Source organism: Chiloscyllium punctatum, chromosome 10, assembly GCF_047496795.1.
Source record: "Chiloscyllium punctatum isolate Juve2018m chromosome 10, sChiPun1.3, whole genome shotgun sequence".
Lineage (NCBI taxonomy): Eukaryota > Metazoa > Chordata > Chondrichthyes > Orectolobiformes > Hemiscylliidae > Chiloscyllium > Chiloscyllium punctatum.
The window spans coordinates 90694522-90709387 of NC_092748.1; the positions used below are offsets into that span (position 1 = coordinate 90694522).

At 40.9% G+C, this 14866-nt stretch overlaps 1 protein-coding gene across 2 annotated transcripts in view; it reads left to right on the forward strand.

Annotated features, from left to right (window-relative positions):
* arhgap15 (Rho GTPase activating protein 15) overlaps positions 1 to 14866 on the forward strand; it is a 753427-nt gene that overhangs the window by 624952 nt on the left and 113609 nt on the right. The gene's annotated exons all lie outside the window — the stretch shown is intronic.

Here is a 14866-nt window from a genome sequence, read left to right on the forward strand (position 1 = left end):
ATATCCACCTGTTATGTCACAAACTGCAAGAAAAAATATCATCCCGTGTTTCCTCTCACTATGTTACAACAATCTTCATTATATATTGCAGTGCAATTTTCACATTGGTCCAATTTCTTGCATAATATGAGAGATGCATTATCTTACAATCTGAATGTCAAAAAGCCTGCATCAACTTTTTAAAGGTCTATCCTTATTGTATTACTTCCCACGTCATCTCTACCAGACAGTGAAACAGTTTCTCCTTATAATTTATTTAACACACTCATAAATCCAACTCTGTCAATTTTCCTCTTAATCCTTTGTATTCTTAACATTAACAATATAGTGTCTTTAGTCCCTTTGTGAAAGTGCAGTATCTCATCGCTGTTGTTACTCTGGCAAATGTCTGCTATACTGGATTAGTGGTGCTGGAAGAGCACAGCAGTTCAGGCAGCATCCAACGAGCAGCAAAATCGACGTTTCGGGCAAAAGCCCTTCATCAGGAACAAAGGCAGTGAGCCTGAAGCGTGGAGAGACAAACTAGAGGAGGGTGGGGGTGGGGAGAGAGCAGCACAGAGTACAATGGGTGAATGGGGGAGGAGATGAAGGTGATAGGTCAGGGAGGAGAGGGTGGAGTGGATAGGTGGAAAAGGAGATCGGCAGGTCGGACAAGTCCGGACAAGTCAAGGAGACAGTGCTGAGCTGGAAGTTTGAAACTAGGATGAGGTGGGGGAAGGGAAAATGAGGAAGCTGTTGAAGTCCACATTGATGCCCTGGGGTTGAAGTGTTCCGAGGCGGAAGATGAGGCATTCTTCCTCCAGGCGTCTGGTGGTGAGGGAGCGGCAGTGAAGGAGGCCCAGGACCTCCATGTCCTCGGCAGAGTGGGAGGGGGAGTTGAAATGTTGGGCCACGGGGCGGTTTGGTTGATTGGTGCGGGTGTCTCGGAGATGTTCCCTAAAGCGCTCTGCTAGGAGGCGCCCAGTCTCCCCAATGTAGAGGAGACCACATCGGGAGCAACGGATACAATAAATGATATTAGTGGATGTGTAGGTAAAACTTTAATGGATGTGGAAGGCTCCTTTAGGGCCTTGGATGGAGGTGAGGGAGGAGGTGTGGGCACAGGTTTTACAGTTCCTGCGGTGGCAGGGAAAGTGCCAGAATGAGAGGGTGGGTCGTAGGGGGGTGTGGACCTGACCAGGTAGTCACGGAGGGAACAGTCTTTGCGGAAGGCGGAAAGGGGTGGGGAGGGAAAATGCCTCCCTTGATGCTGTTCAGAATTCATCATCATAAAGAGGCCGAACTAGAAAAACAGGGATTGCCAGTTATTAAAAAAAACTCACCTATTTCTCTTTGATTTTTCAGTGTGATATAGTTACAAAAATCAACAGCTGCACATTTAAGCTGTTTCGTGTAGGATAGTAGAAGAAGTAAAAGAAATAAATGAACTGAGGCCTACCTACAATGTGTGGGATTTTCTTCACTTTATATCTTTCAGGCATGGGGACGATTTGCAGGCCCAATTGCATTTGTGACATAGGTGTTCCTTGTGGCATAATCATAGAGAACCATTCAATTAAGGTCAGCAAGAGGGAGATGAATGAAAAGCCCATTTGCAAGACGCACAGGAATAATCTGTTAGCAAACCCACTGTGAGGTGCTGTATAGTTAGATATAAAGTGTGAAAATGCCATAAAATTGAGGAAGTGTCACTAGACTTCAGAGAATTAAGATAAAAGTAAGGTCCAGAGCTATTGGGACTATCAGCATAGATGGGCAATTGCCTGTTTTGGCATTGTAGCTTCTTCACAGTACCATGGTCAACAAGCTCCAATGCTCCTCTGGTGTACTGAGCTGAGGCCATCTCTGTGTGACTTTCTGCATTCCTGTCACAAAGTAAGACCTGCACACATTCTTACCATGCATAATTAAATGCTATCTACCCTTTCAAATACCACGTGAAACTTGCTACCAGAAAAATCTTCAGAGTGCAGGAACATATCAATGTCCTGCATTCAATACATCTCAGTTCAAATTTCCACATCCTCATCCCGAACTCAAGGGCTGCTACCACAGGAGCAGGTAGCTTCTTTCCAGTTGAGAATGTGGTGCTGGAAAAGCATAGAAGATCAGGCAGCATCCGAGGAGCAGGAAAATCGACGTTTCAGGCAAAAGCCCTTCATCACGAATGACACCCGAAACATTGATTTTCCTGCTCCTCCGATGCTGCCTGACCTATTGTGCTTTTCCAGCACTACACTCTCGACTCTAATCTCCAGCATCTGCAGTCCTCACTTTTGCCTAGTTTCTTTCCAGTGTTTATGTTGAATGCAGATCAGAACTAATTGTGCCCCCTAGCCATGCTGTTCCAATACAGCTACAACAGCGTGCAAGTACAACATGCGATCAAGTAGGCAAATGGTATATTACCATCATTGCAAGAAGAATTGATTCCAGGAGCAGAGATGACTTGCTGTAATTGTACAGGGCTTTCGTGAGACCTCCATACCTGGAATATTGTACATAGTTTTGGTCTCCTTATCTGAAGACGCTCTTGCTATCGAGGGAGTACAGTAAAAGTTCACCAAACTAACTCCTGAGATGGCAGGGTTGATGTATGAGAAGTGGTTAAATCAATTCGGATTATATTCACTGCATTTCAGAAGAATAAGGGGAGATCTCATAAAAACCTAGAAAATTCTAACAGCACAGACAAGGCGATTGCAAAAAGGATATTCCTGGTGATCGCAGAGTACAGAAGCAGGGATCACAGTGTAGGAATGCAGGTAGACCATTTAGAATGAGATGAGGAGAAATGTCTTTACTCTGACAGTGGTGAGCCTGTAGAATTCATCACGATGGAAAGCATTTGAGACCAAAACTTTGTACAATTTCAAGAAGGTGCTGGATATTTATGGAATTTTGTGCTAAAGGGATCAAATGATATGGGGGAAGAAGCAGAAATGAGCCATAGAGTTGGATGATCCACCATGATCATAATGAATGGAGGAGCAGATTCAAAGCACTGAATGGCCTACTCCTGTTCCTGTTTTCTATATCTCTGGAAATGTGGAAAATTGTCCACCTTTGTCCTATCCTCAAAAAGCAAAACAAATCCAAATCAGGCAATAACTGCCCTACCGGTCTATTCTCAGTCATCAGCAAAGTGAGTTAGGGTGTCTCCAGCAAAACCTATTGAACAATAATCTTCTCACTGATGCTCAGTTTGTGTTCTGCAAGGTCCTTCGGCTCCTCACCTCATTGAAGCCTTAGTCCAAACTTTCACAAAAGAGCTGAACTAATATGGGGAAGTGAGGGTGACTGTCCTTTAAATCAAGGCACCTTTTGACCAAGTGTTGTGTTCAGTTGAGTTCACAAAACTTGAGTCATAGGAATCTGGAGGAAAATATCCCATTAATTGGAGTCATACCTATCACAAAAGAAAGATGTTTCTGGTTGTTGGAAGATCAATCATCTCAACCACAGGTCATGACTGCACGAGTTCTTTCGTCATGATTTGGAGATGCCACAACTATCTGATGAAGGAGCGTCGCTCCGAATGCCAGTGTGCTTCCATTTAAACCTGTTGGACTATAACCTGGTGTTGTGTGATTTTTAACGGAGTTCTTGAGGGTATTTATGTTTTCTAATCAACCTGTTCAGAGATGTAAATGCACACCTCTGGAATAGTTGAGACTTGAAGCCAGACCTCCTGACTCAGAAGTAGAGACACCACCACAAAGCCACAGGGTCGTTAGTTCTTCAGGGTAGTGTTCCAGACCCAGCCAATTTAGCTCCTTCTTCAATGACCTTTCTTCCATCATATTGTCAGCGGTGAGAATATTTGTCAATACATTTTGTTCGAATATAACTTGTCTCATCAACGCGAATTGACTATTACACAATGGCAAATTGTGGGTGCTGTTTGGATAATGAGGAATTTCTCCTGAATGGTTATAGCAGTTTCCTACAGTGATCTTCTACAATGCGATTTTTTTTTTCATTGTTCAGATATTGCAGCTCTTCCGAATTTCCTAATGCATTTGACATTCAGTAGTCCTTGTTTGTGGCTCACTTCCTCTTATGTGTCAAAAAGAAAGCACCACTGGAATTTCAAAAATGTCCATCAACCTGTAGCCACACCTCACAGTGACCACAAGGAGTAGGAGCAGAAATAGGGCATTTAACCCATTGAGTTTGCTCTGACATTCAGTGAGATCATGGCTAGTCTGATAATCTTCTACTCCACTTTCCTGCATTTCCCCATACCTCTTGATTTCCTTACTGATTAAAAATCTGCCTCCCTCAGCCTTGAATATATGCAAATACCCAGCCTTGACTGTTCTCTGCAGAAAAGAATTCCACAGAATCTCTATCCTCTAACAGAAGAAATTCCTCCCCATCTCTCTCTTAAATGTGTGACGCCTTATTCTGAGTTTATGGCCTTTGGTCTGATTCTCCATGAAGAGAAACAACATCTCTGCATCTACCTTGTCAAGCCCCCTCAGGATCTTATATGTTTCAACAAGGACCCCTCTCACTCTTTAAAATTCCCAAGAAGTACAGCTCTAATATATGAAACCTCTCCTGCAACATAATCTCTCCATACCTAGTATCAGCCCAGTGAACCTTCTGAGACAAAACTGTTCACAGCATTCCAACTGTGGTGTGACTGGTGACTTGTACATTTTTAGCTTAACTACCTTTCTTTTATATTCCATTTCTTTCAAAATAAAGGCCATCATTTCAATTTCCTTTCCTATTATCCAGTGAACTTGGATGCCAGCTTTTCACTATTCATGGATAAGTACTTCCAAATCAAAATAGGATCATGCCGTAAGGTCAAGTGAAGTAGGGTTTGATAGGAAGGGTGAGCGGCGTAACAAATTAAAAATATTATATATGAATGCACGAAGTTAGAAATAAGGTAGATGAGCTTGAGGCTCATTTGGAAATTGGCAGTTACGATGTTGTGGGTATAACTGAGACATGGCTTCAAGTGGACAGGGCCTGGGAAATGAATATTCAAGGCTATACGTGCTATCGTAAGGACAGACTGACTGGCAGAGGGGGTGCGGTGGTAAGGAATGATGTTCAATTCCTTGCGCGGGGGGACCTAGAATCAGGGGATGTAGAGTCAGTATGGATAGAGCTAAGAAATTCTAAGGGTAGAAAGACCCTAATGGGAGTTATCTACAGGCCCCAAACAGTAGCCTGGATGTAGTGTTGAATGAGGAGCTGAAATTGGCCTGTCGCAAAGATATTACTATAGTTGTTATGGGGGATTTCAACATGCAGGTAGACTGGGAGAATCAGGATGGTACTGTACACCAAGAAAGGGAGTTTGTGGAGTGCCTCCAAGATGGATTTTTAGAACAGCCTGTGCTGGAGCCTACCAGGAAGAAGGCAATTCTGGATCTGGTGTTGTTCAGGATTTGATCAGGGACCTCGAAGTAAAGGAGCCATTAGGAGGTAGTGACCACAGTACAATAAGCTTTAATCTGCAGTTTGAAAGGGAGAGGGTAGAATCAGAAGTGACAATATTTCAGTTGTATAAGGGGAGCTATGGAGCTATGAAGGAGGAGCTGGCCAAAGTTCAATGGTGCAATACCCTAGCAGGGATGGCAGTGGAACAACAATGGCAGGTATTTCTGGGTATAATGCAGAAGATGCAGGATCAGTTCATTCCAAAAAGGAAGAAAGATCCTAAGGGGAGGCAGGGGTGGCCGTGGCGTATAAGGGAAGTTAAGGACCATATAAAGACCAAAGAGAAAAAGGATAACATAGCAAAGATGAGTGGGAAATCGGAGGATTGGGAAGCTTTTAAATAACAACAGAGGATAACTAAAAATGAAATATGCAAAGAAAAAAAGGTACGAAGGTAAACTGGCCAAAAATATAAAGGAGAATAATAAAGGCTTTTTTAGGTATGTGAAAAGAAAAAAAATTGTTAAGACTAAAATTGGGCCCTTGAAGACAGAAATGGGTGGATTTATTACGGGGAACAAAGAAATGGCAAAGAGTTGAATTGGTACTTTAGATCTGTCTTCACTGGGGAAGACACGAGCAATCTCCCAGATGTAATAGTTGCTGAAGGACCTGAACTGAAGGGAATTGATATTAGGCAGGAAATGGTGTTGGAGAGATTGTTAGGTCTAAAGGCTGATCAGTCCCCGGGACCTGATGGTCTGCATCCCAGGGTACTGAAGGAGGTGGCTCTAGAAATCGTGGATGCATTGGTGATCATTTTCCAATTTTCTATAGATTCAGGATCAGTTCCTGCAGATTGGAGGGTGACTAATGTTGTCCCACTTTTTAAGAAAGGAGGGATAGACCAGTTAGTCTGACCTCAGTGGTGGGGAAAAATGCTGGAGTCAATTATAAAGGACGAAATTACAACACATCTGGATAACAGTAACAGGATAGGTCAGAGTCAGCGTGGATTTATGAAGGGGAAATCATGCTTGACTAATCTTCTGGAATTATTTGAGGATGTAACTCAAAAGATGGACAAGGGAGATCCAGTGGATGTAGTATACCTGGACTTACAGAAAGCTTTTGATAAAGTCCCACATAGGAGGTTAGTGAGCAAAATTAGGGCACATGGTATTAGGGGCAAAATACTGACATGGACTGAAAATTGGTTGGCTGACAGGAAACAAAGAGTAGTGATAAACGGCTCCCTTTCGGAATGGCAGGCGGTGACCAGTGGTGTGCCACAGGGATCAGTGCTGGGACCGCAGCTTTTTACAATGTACATTAATGATATAGATAAAGGTATTAAAAATAATATTAGCAAATTTGCTGATGACACAAAGCTGGGTGGCAGGGTGAAATGTGAGGAGGATGTTAGGAAAACACAGTGTGACCTGGACAGGATGTATTGTAGATACAGTTTAATGTGGATAAATGTGTGGTTATCTACTTTGGTGGCAAGAACAGGAAGGCAGATTACTACCTAAATGGAGTCAAGTTAGATAAAGGGGTAGTACAACGAGATCTAGGTGTTCTTGTACATCAGTCAATGAAAGCAAGCATGCAGGTACAGCAGGCAGTGAAGGATGCTAATGGCATGCTGATCTTCATAACAAGAAGAGTTGAGTATAGAAGCAAAGAGGTCCTTCTGCAGCTGTACAGGGCCCTGGAGTACTGTGTGCAGTTTTGGTCTCCAAATTTGAGGAAAGACATTCTGGCTATTGAGGGAGTGCAGCGTAGGTTCACAAGGTCAATTCCCGGAATGGTGGGACTATCTTATGCTGAAAGATTGGAGCGACTGGGATTGTATACGCTTGAGTTCAGAAGGCTGAGAGGGGATCTGATTGAGACGTATAAGATTATTAAAGGATTGGACATTCTGGAGGCAGGAAGCATGTTTCCGCTGATGGGTGAGTCCCGAACCAGAGGACACAGTTTAAAAATAAGGGGTAGGCCACTTAGAACAGAGCTGAGGAGAAACTTCTTCACCCAGAGAGTGGTGGGTGTATGTAATGCTCTGCCCCAGAAGGCTGTGGAGGCCAAGTCTCTGGATACTTTCAAGAAAGAGTTGGATAGAGCTCTTAAGGATAGTGGAATCAAGGGTTATGGGGATAAGGCAGGCACAGGATACTGATTGAGGATGATCAGCCATGATCATAATGAATGATGGTGCTGACTCGAAGGGCAGAACGGCCTACTCCTGCACCTATTGTCTATTGTCTCTCACTCTGTTCCACAGATTTCTGTAGTCCTTTTCTATTTATTTAATATTCAGCTCTTATGTTCTTCCTGGCAAAATGTACAACCTCACAACCACACATTTTATTTACTAAGTTTTTGTCCGTATACCTAACCTGTTTATGTCCTTGTGTCATGCTCATCCCACTGCACTAGATCTGGTCAAAACAGAACACCCATTTATACTATAACCATATTAAGGGCTTATGCCCAAATCAATGGTTCTCCTGCTCCTCGGATACTGCCTGACCTGCTGTGCTTTTCCAGCATCAAACTCTTAAACCATATCATGGGGTCTATATTAATGACAAAAATCATAGATAAGAAGAAAAAAGTAAAAATGGAGACAGAGTTCATCTGAGTTCTATTGCATTACATTCCAAGTGTGCTCTGCAAAGAGTACGATAATTATAGCCAGAATCCCTACAATGCTGAAAGAGGCCATTTGGACCATTGGTCTGTACTGACCCTCTGAACAGCATCCTACCCAGATCTGGACTGCTACCCTCTACATGTAACCCTTTGTTTACCATAGCTAGCCAACAACATGACAATTTAGTATGGCCAATCCATCTATTCAGCACATATTTGGATGGTGTGAGGCAACTGGAACACCTGAAGGAATCCCACACAGGGACAATATGCAAACTCCACACAGACTGTCACACAAGGCTGGAATTGAACCTCGGTCCCTGATGCTGTGAAGCAGTAGTGCTAACTTCTGAGCCACTGTGTCACCCAACACCTGTATGCTCTTCTTCAAGGCACTCATTGTCCTGACTCAAACCTCTACTGGCTTTCCTTGTGTGTCACTGGATCACAATCCTTGATCTTCCTACCTAACAACATTGTGGGTTAACCTTTACCACATGGACCTTGATCCTTTTCAAACCAGTATTTTTTTGGAAGACCTCATCTTTTAATTCCATCACTTCAGGAACATTTTAGATTGTTCTGCAATGCATCTGCTTCATAGCAACAGTAGATTATATAAAAATAGTTCAATTGCAAGGGTCCCTGATTTATGAATGTTCAACTTACAAATGCTTGTACTTACAAGCACAATCTCATAAAGAGGTGTAATTTTAAAAACCTGACACAGAACATTGTTTGTACTCATGAATGGCTCCTATATATTGTCCAGCAATGGTTTCTGACTCGTTTACAAATTGACTTGCAAACAGGCTCAAGAACAGAGCCTGTTTACAGCCCAGGGACTGCCTGAATATCATTGAAATAACTGAAGTACATATAGCATAAAATTATTAATGAAATTTTTTGCTGATTTGCTCTAATGCATGCAACTAAATCCTTCTTCCTATGGCACAACGCAGTCCTACAACCAACTGAATAACGCAACACAAAAATGATTTTTTTTTATTCCTGTGCTGCATGCAAAATCAACCTCTTTCAAACTAACTGGAGTATTCACCATTGGTTTGCATATTGATCAGGATCTTTTTTCATTCAGTCAGAGTGTAGGGGTCACTGGCCGAACAGCATGATTGCCCATGCCTAACTGCCCTTGAGAAAGTGATGGTGAACAGCCTTCTTGAATGGCTGTAGTCTATTTGGAGTGTATACACCCACAATGTTGTTAGGGAGGAAACTCAAGGATTCTGATCCAATGACACACAAGGAAAACCAGTATAGTTCCAAATCAGGATGATGAGTGCCTTAAAGAAGAACTTGCAAGTGGTGGTGTTCCCATATTTCTGTTACCTTTGATCTTCTGAATGGTATTGGTCATGGGTTCAGAAGGTCCTCAGGAGTCTTGGTGAATTTCTGCAATATATCTTGAAGATGATACATGCTGCTGCTACTGAGCATTGGTAGTTTGAGGGAGTGACTTTATAGATCATAGCCATCAAACCGGCTGGTTTATCATGGATGATGTCAAGATTGTTGAATTTTGCTGAAACTGCATTCAGTTAGGGAAGCAGATAATATGTGCTACTCTTGACTTTTCTGTGTAGATGGTGGATAAACCTTGTAACATCAGGAAGTGTGTTTTTCTAAGCTCTGATCTGCTCTTGTATCCACAATACTTATATTGCTAGCATAGTTCAGTTTCCCATCAATAGTAAAGACCCCAGAATATAGATAATGGAGTTTCAATGATGGTAATGCCATTGAATGTCAAGGGATGATAATTAGATTATCTCTTGTTGGAGATGATCATTGCCTGGCACTTGTATGGTACAGATGTTATTTGTGACTTATGGTCCTCATTTTGTGAAGATTCCGGTCAGGATAACCTAACTGTTAATTTCCTCGATGAGAATGGATGAATTGGTGCCCCTTTTTATTCACCTGCATCCTCAATTGGTTGTAACAAGGTTAATTTAGAAAAGATTACTTGGGATTACCTTTCTCCCAGGCCCAAATTAACTTAAATTTTAAAAGAAGTCAATTTAACTAGGCTGTCTTTAATCAATATAAAGAAATAATTTATTAATTACTAAATACAAAAATAATTAAGTGCACTTACACACAGATTACAAATTAGATGAGTCCAAAAAGTTAAAAGTTGAAGAATAATATGCATATGGATCAGTCTCTGAAATGTTCATGAAGAGTCGATAATTGAACATTGTGGCCATTGAAGTGAAGGTGATTGGTAGCATTGACTTGAGAAAATGAAATAAGTCATTCTTTCGAAACTCTTGGTTTTGTAGGCTGATTCTTTTACTTTGCAGCACTCACAGTTAAAGAAGGTCTTTGCTTACAATACAGGGCTAACTAGTGAAATGTTCTTCAACTGTGACCTTCACAACCTGCTAATGCTCGAATCCAAGTAAGTTCACATGTGAATGTTTAGTTCCATTAGTCTCAGCACAGTAGAATTGCAACTGGCTTTTTGAAATCTTTTTTTGGATATTGCAAGAGGGAAAAACAGAAGTGTCCGGCCATTTTCTAATCACTCTCATCAGAGGTATTATCACACAGCCATGGAGCAGGTAGGACTTGAACCCTTGCCTCACTGACATAGAGACTCTCCCACTGCACCACAAAGGCTACAAGATATCATTTTCACATGACAGTAGAAATCGTCTGCTCGCTCATTGTCTTGTGTTAAGTGTTTCCTTGTTTGAAGATTCTGTAACAATTTGCATGTCTGACGTTCCAAAGCTTCCATTTAGGACTTGCACAGTTACTAAATTTAAATTGATAGTTTTTCTGATGCAGCTCTTCCTTTAAAAATAAGGTATTTTGGAATAAAAAGTAAAAACAAAAGACCATCCATACTTGGGATTGTCCATTGTCACATACTTTTCAGCCCAAACCTGGATATTGATCAGGTTTTGCTGTATTTGAACAAGGGCTGCTTCAGTCTCTAAGCAGTTGTGAATGGTGCTGAACATTATGCATTAATTAGTAAACATCCCCAAGGTATGATGAAGGGAACAGCATTAGATGTTTGAGCCTTGAACACTAACCTGAGAAATCATTCAAACAAGTCATGGAGCTTAGGTGGCCTCCAAAAATTGCAACCGATTCCCTTGTGTTATCATTGATTCCAACTAGTGGAGGGTTATTTTTCCTGATTCCAGTTGACTGTAGATTTGCTAGGTTCCTTAATGCCATACTTGGTAAAATGCAAACATGACATCACCGCACCCCTGTAATCCAGCTCTCTTGTCCATTCTTAAACCAAAGCTGCAATGATGTCAGTAGCTGAGTGGTTATGGCAGAACCCAGTTTCAGCATCAGCCAGTAGGATATTGCTGATCGAGTTCTGCTTGACAGCACTGTGAGTGACACCTTCCACCATTTTATGGATGATCAGGTGAATACTGACGGGGCAGTAATTGACCAAGTTCTGGATTGATCCTATACTTTTTGTGGACAGGACACACCTGGACAATTTTCCACATTGTCAGATAGATTGCCAATGTTGTGTATTGTGTTGTATATTTTCCTAATGATGTATCTGAACCAAAAATAGAATACACACTTCTGCTAACTTACAAAAGAAAGCAAATGAAAAATAAACAAAGTATAGTGTTTGCATGAGAGAAAAGACAATCAGAACCAACTGCACTTCCCAACCATTTAATGATGCAACCTTGTGACAATATTCACTATGCCATCTCTTGAAAAGAGGAAAAACAAATGCTTTGTGGCTTATTCAGAAAACACTTGAGAAAATGGTTCACTGACTTCCTCAGGCAATCTAACATGACCAAAGAAACTGTAAAAAAAATGACTCATCACAATCATTACTAACTAACAGCACATCTTCTATGACTGAAAATACCTTTTTCTATCGAGAACTTGTCAAGCTCTCCTATTAAGGGTTATAGTGACTCCATACTCGACACATGTCACAGCCATCTGTTCCAGATGGCAATGGCTCTGAGTGAAAGTAAATACTTCCTGACATCTAATTTTGTCTATGGATTTTAAAGACATGAACATTAGTCCTTCCATTGCTAATATTTCAAGTAAGTAATATAACTATATTATCTCCAATCACTTTAGCTTTAAAACCTCAATTGTATCTCCTATTAGAATATGAACAATAATACGCTACCAATTTTAGTTGATCTTGATAGCTACAGGTGCTAAGATCTGGAATCTGTGTTTCCCTGCACTGAACATTTTCTGTCATTCATAGCCTTCACCATAATTAGCAACAATGTTCCATCAACTCTATGCGTACTTCAAATGACTCAGTACTATCAACTGAAATGTCCACATTTGGATAAGCCAGATTTTTTTTCATGTTAAATATTAGTAAATTAATGTTGTTATAATATTTAAGCCCTGCTTGACCCTGAGATGGGTTTGTGGCACTATGGGCTAGATTTGTATCTTCAAACGGAGATGGGAATGAGGGTGCAAACATGACACTTTGTTTTGTTTTTCAGGGCAGAGGCAATTAGTAATTGTAGAAACATTGAGTTCTATATTACAGAAGAAGGCCATTCAGCCCATCATATCTATACTAGCTACCCAGCTAGCTCATTCTTCAGCTAGATCTCCACAGCCTTCTAAATTCATCACTTTGAAACATATCAAGCTCCCTTTTATGATGTCCTATGGAATCCACCCACCACTCTCTTAGGCAGCAAGTCCAAACAACTCTGAGCAAAGAAGTTTCTCCTGATCTCACTTTAGATTAGATTACTTACAGTGTGGAAACAGGCCCTTCGACCTAACAAGTCCACACCGACCCTCTGAAGTGCAACCCACCCAGACACATTCCCCTACACCTAACACTTTTTTTTTGGACTGTGGGAGGAAACCGGAGCACTCAGAGGAAACCCACGCAGACACGGAGAGATTGTGCAAACTCCACACAGTCAGTTGCCTGAGGCGGGAATTAGAACCTGGGTCTCTGGCACTGTGAGGCAGCAGTGCTAACTACTGTGCCACTGTGCCACCCCAGACTTCTAGCTGTCTTGTTGACAATTTTAAAATTGTGACTCATCAGTATTGGCAGACCAACTATTGGAAACAGAATATCCTTCTCTTCTCTGTAAAAATTGAGTAAGATAACCTTTGAAACTTTTCTGCCCCAAGGAGAATAAGTTCAATTTCTCTAATGCTTCCTTGCATTTAAAATCATTTATTTCTGGTACTATTCTAATAAATCTCCTCTGCACTCTGTCCAAGATTTTAACATCCTTCCTTAAATAAGATGCCCAGAACTGAACACAATACTCCAAATGTGGTCTGACTAATGATTTGCTTGCTTTTATTCTCTGTGCCTTTATGCATAAACCCAAAGATGCTGTAAGCCTTCTTAACAATTGTTTCAACTTGTCTGGCGACCTTCAGAGAATTATACACTTGAACCTCAAGGTCCCTCTGCTTTCATACTCTCCTCAAAGTTGTTCTATTGAGCCTCTGTTGTCTCTCCATGTCTCTTCTACCAAAATGCATTCTCCACATTTCTCAGCAGTTGAATTCATCTGGCAGGTGTCTGCCTATTTGGCCAATTACTCAATGTCTCTCTGAAACCACTCAACATCATCCTCCTGATTCAATATTGACCTAGTTTAATATCATCTGCAAATATAGAGATTTTACCCTTAAAATCCATCTCCAAATTATTTTTATAAATCAGAAAAAGCAAGGGTCACAACACCAATCCCTGGGGACCACCACTTTTATCTCTTGTCTTGTCTGAGTAGTGTCTATCTCTATGCCCTCTGTTTCCTACCTTTTAGCCAACGTCTCATCAATGCTGCCAAGAACCCATCAATCCAAAACATTTTGAATTTGATAACTAACCTGTCATGTCGCACCATATCAAATACTTTCTGCAAGTCCAAATGTACATCTACATATAGCACTATCCTCATGCATTGCCTGAGTCAACTCGTCAAAGAACTCAATTAAATTTGTCATACATAACCTGCCCTTGACAGTCGTTTTGACTGTCTAGTATTAACTTTTTTACTCTAAGTGTATATTTATCTTATCTATATTATGGCCTCCATCGGTTTTCCCACTTTTTTTTGTCAAGCTGACAGGTCTGTAGTTTTCTGAGTTATCCTTTGCCCCTTTCTTAAACAATGGCATCATACTTGCAATCCTCCAGTCTCCCTGCACTAATTTTGTATTCAGAGAGCCCTAGAAAATTTCTGTCAATGCTTTCAAAATTTGCTCCCTTACCACTCTGAGCAATCTAATATGTATCCCATCTGGGTCTGGTGACTTCTTGACCTGGAGTGCTGCCAGCCTTTTAGCACCTCTCCTTTATGTATCATGTTGGTCAATACTTATGTTTTCAACTGGTTCATTGGAAAAGAAAATTCCAACACCTACTCATCGCAATTGATTCACAGATACCCTCTTTCAAAATGGAAATTAGACACCTTTAGTCCTGTGAATTTCAGACAATGTCATTGGATGCTTTTGGTATGGCAGTATTGGCTATTATGAGTGATTTATGTGCTTCAAAAATAATGAATAATTAACAGTGAATTCAGCTCAGCAGGTGGACAATTGATCCAAGATTGTTTGACAGTTCTAAGAGGCTAAAACTAACAGATTATGCCTTTGATGATGGGGTCTTGTTTGTTTATAAATCTATTAAGCATTCAAATAATTACATTTTTTATAAATTAGAGTTTTTATTTTTCTCCTTTCTGGTATCTGTGATCACTATTTAAATTCAGGGATTTAATAGGTCATGAAATGATTATGTTTTCAATGATTT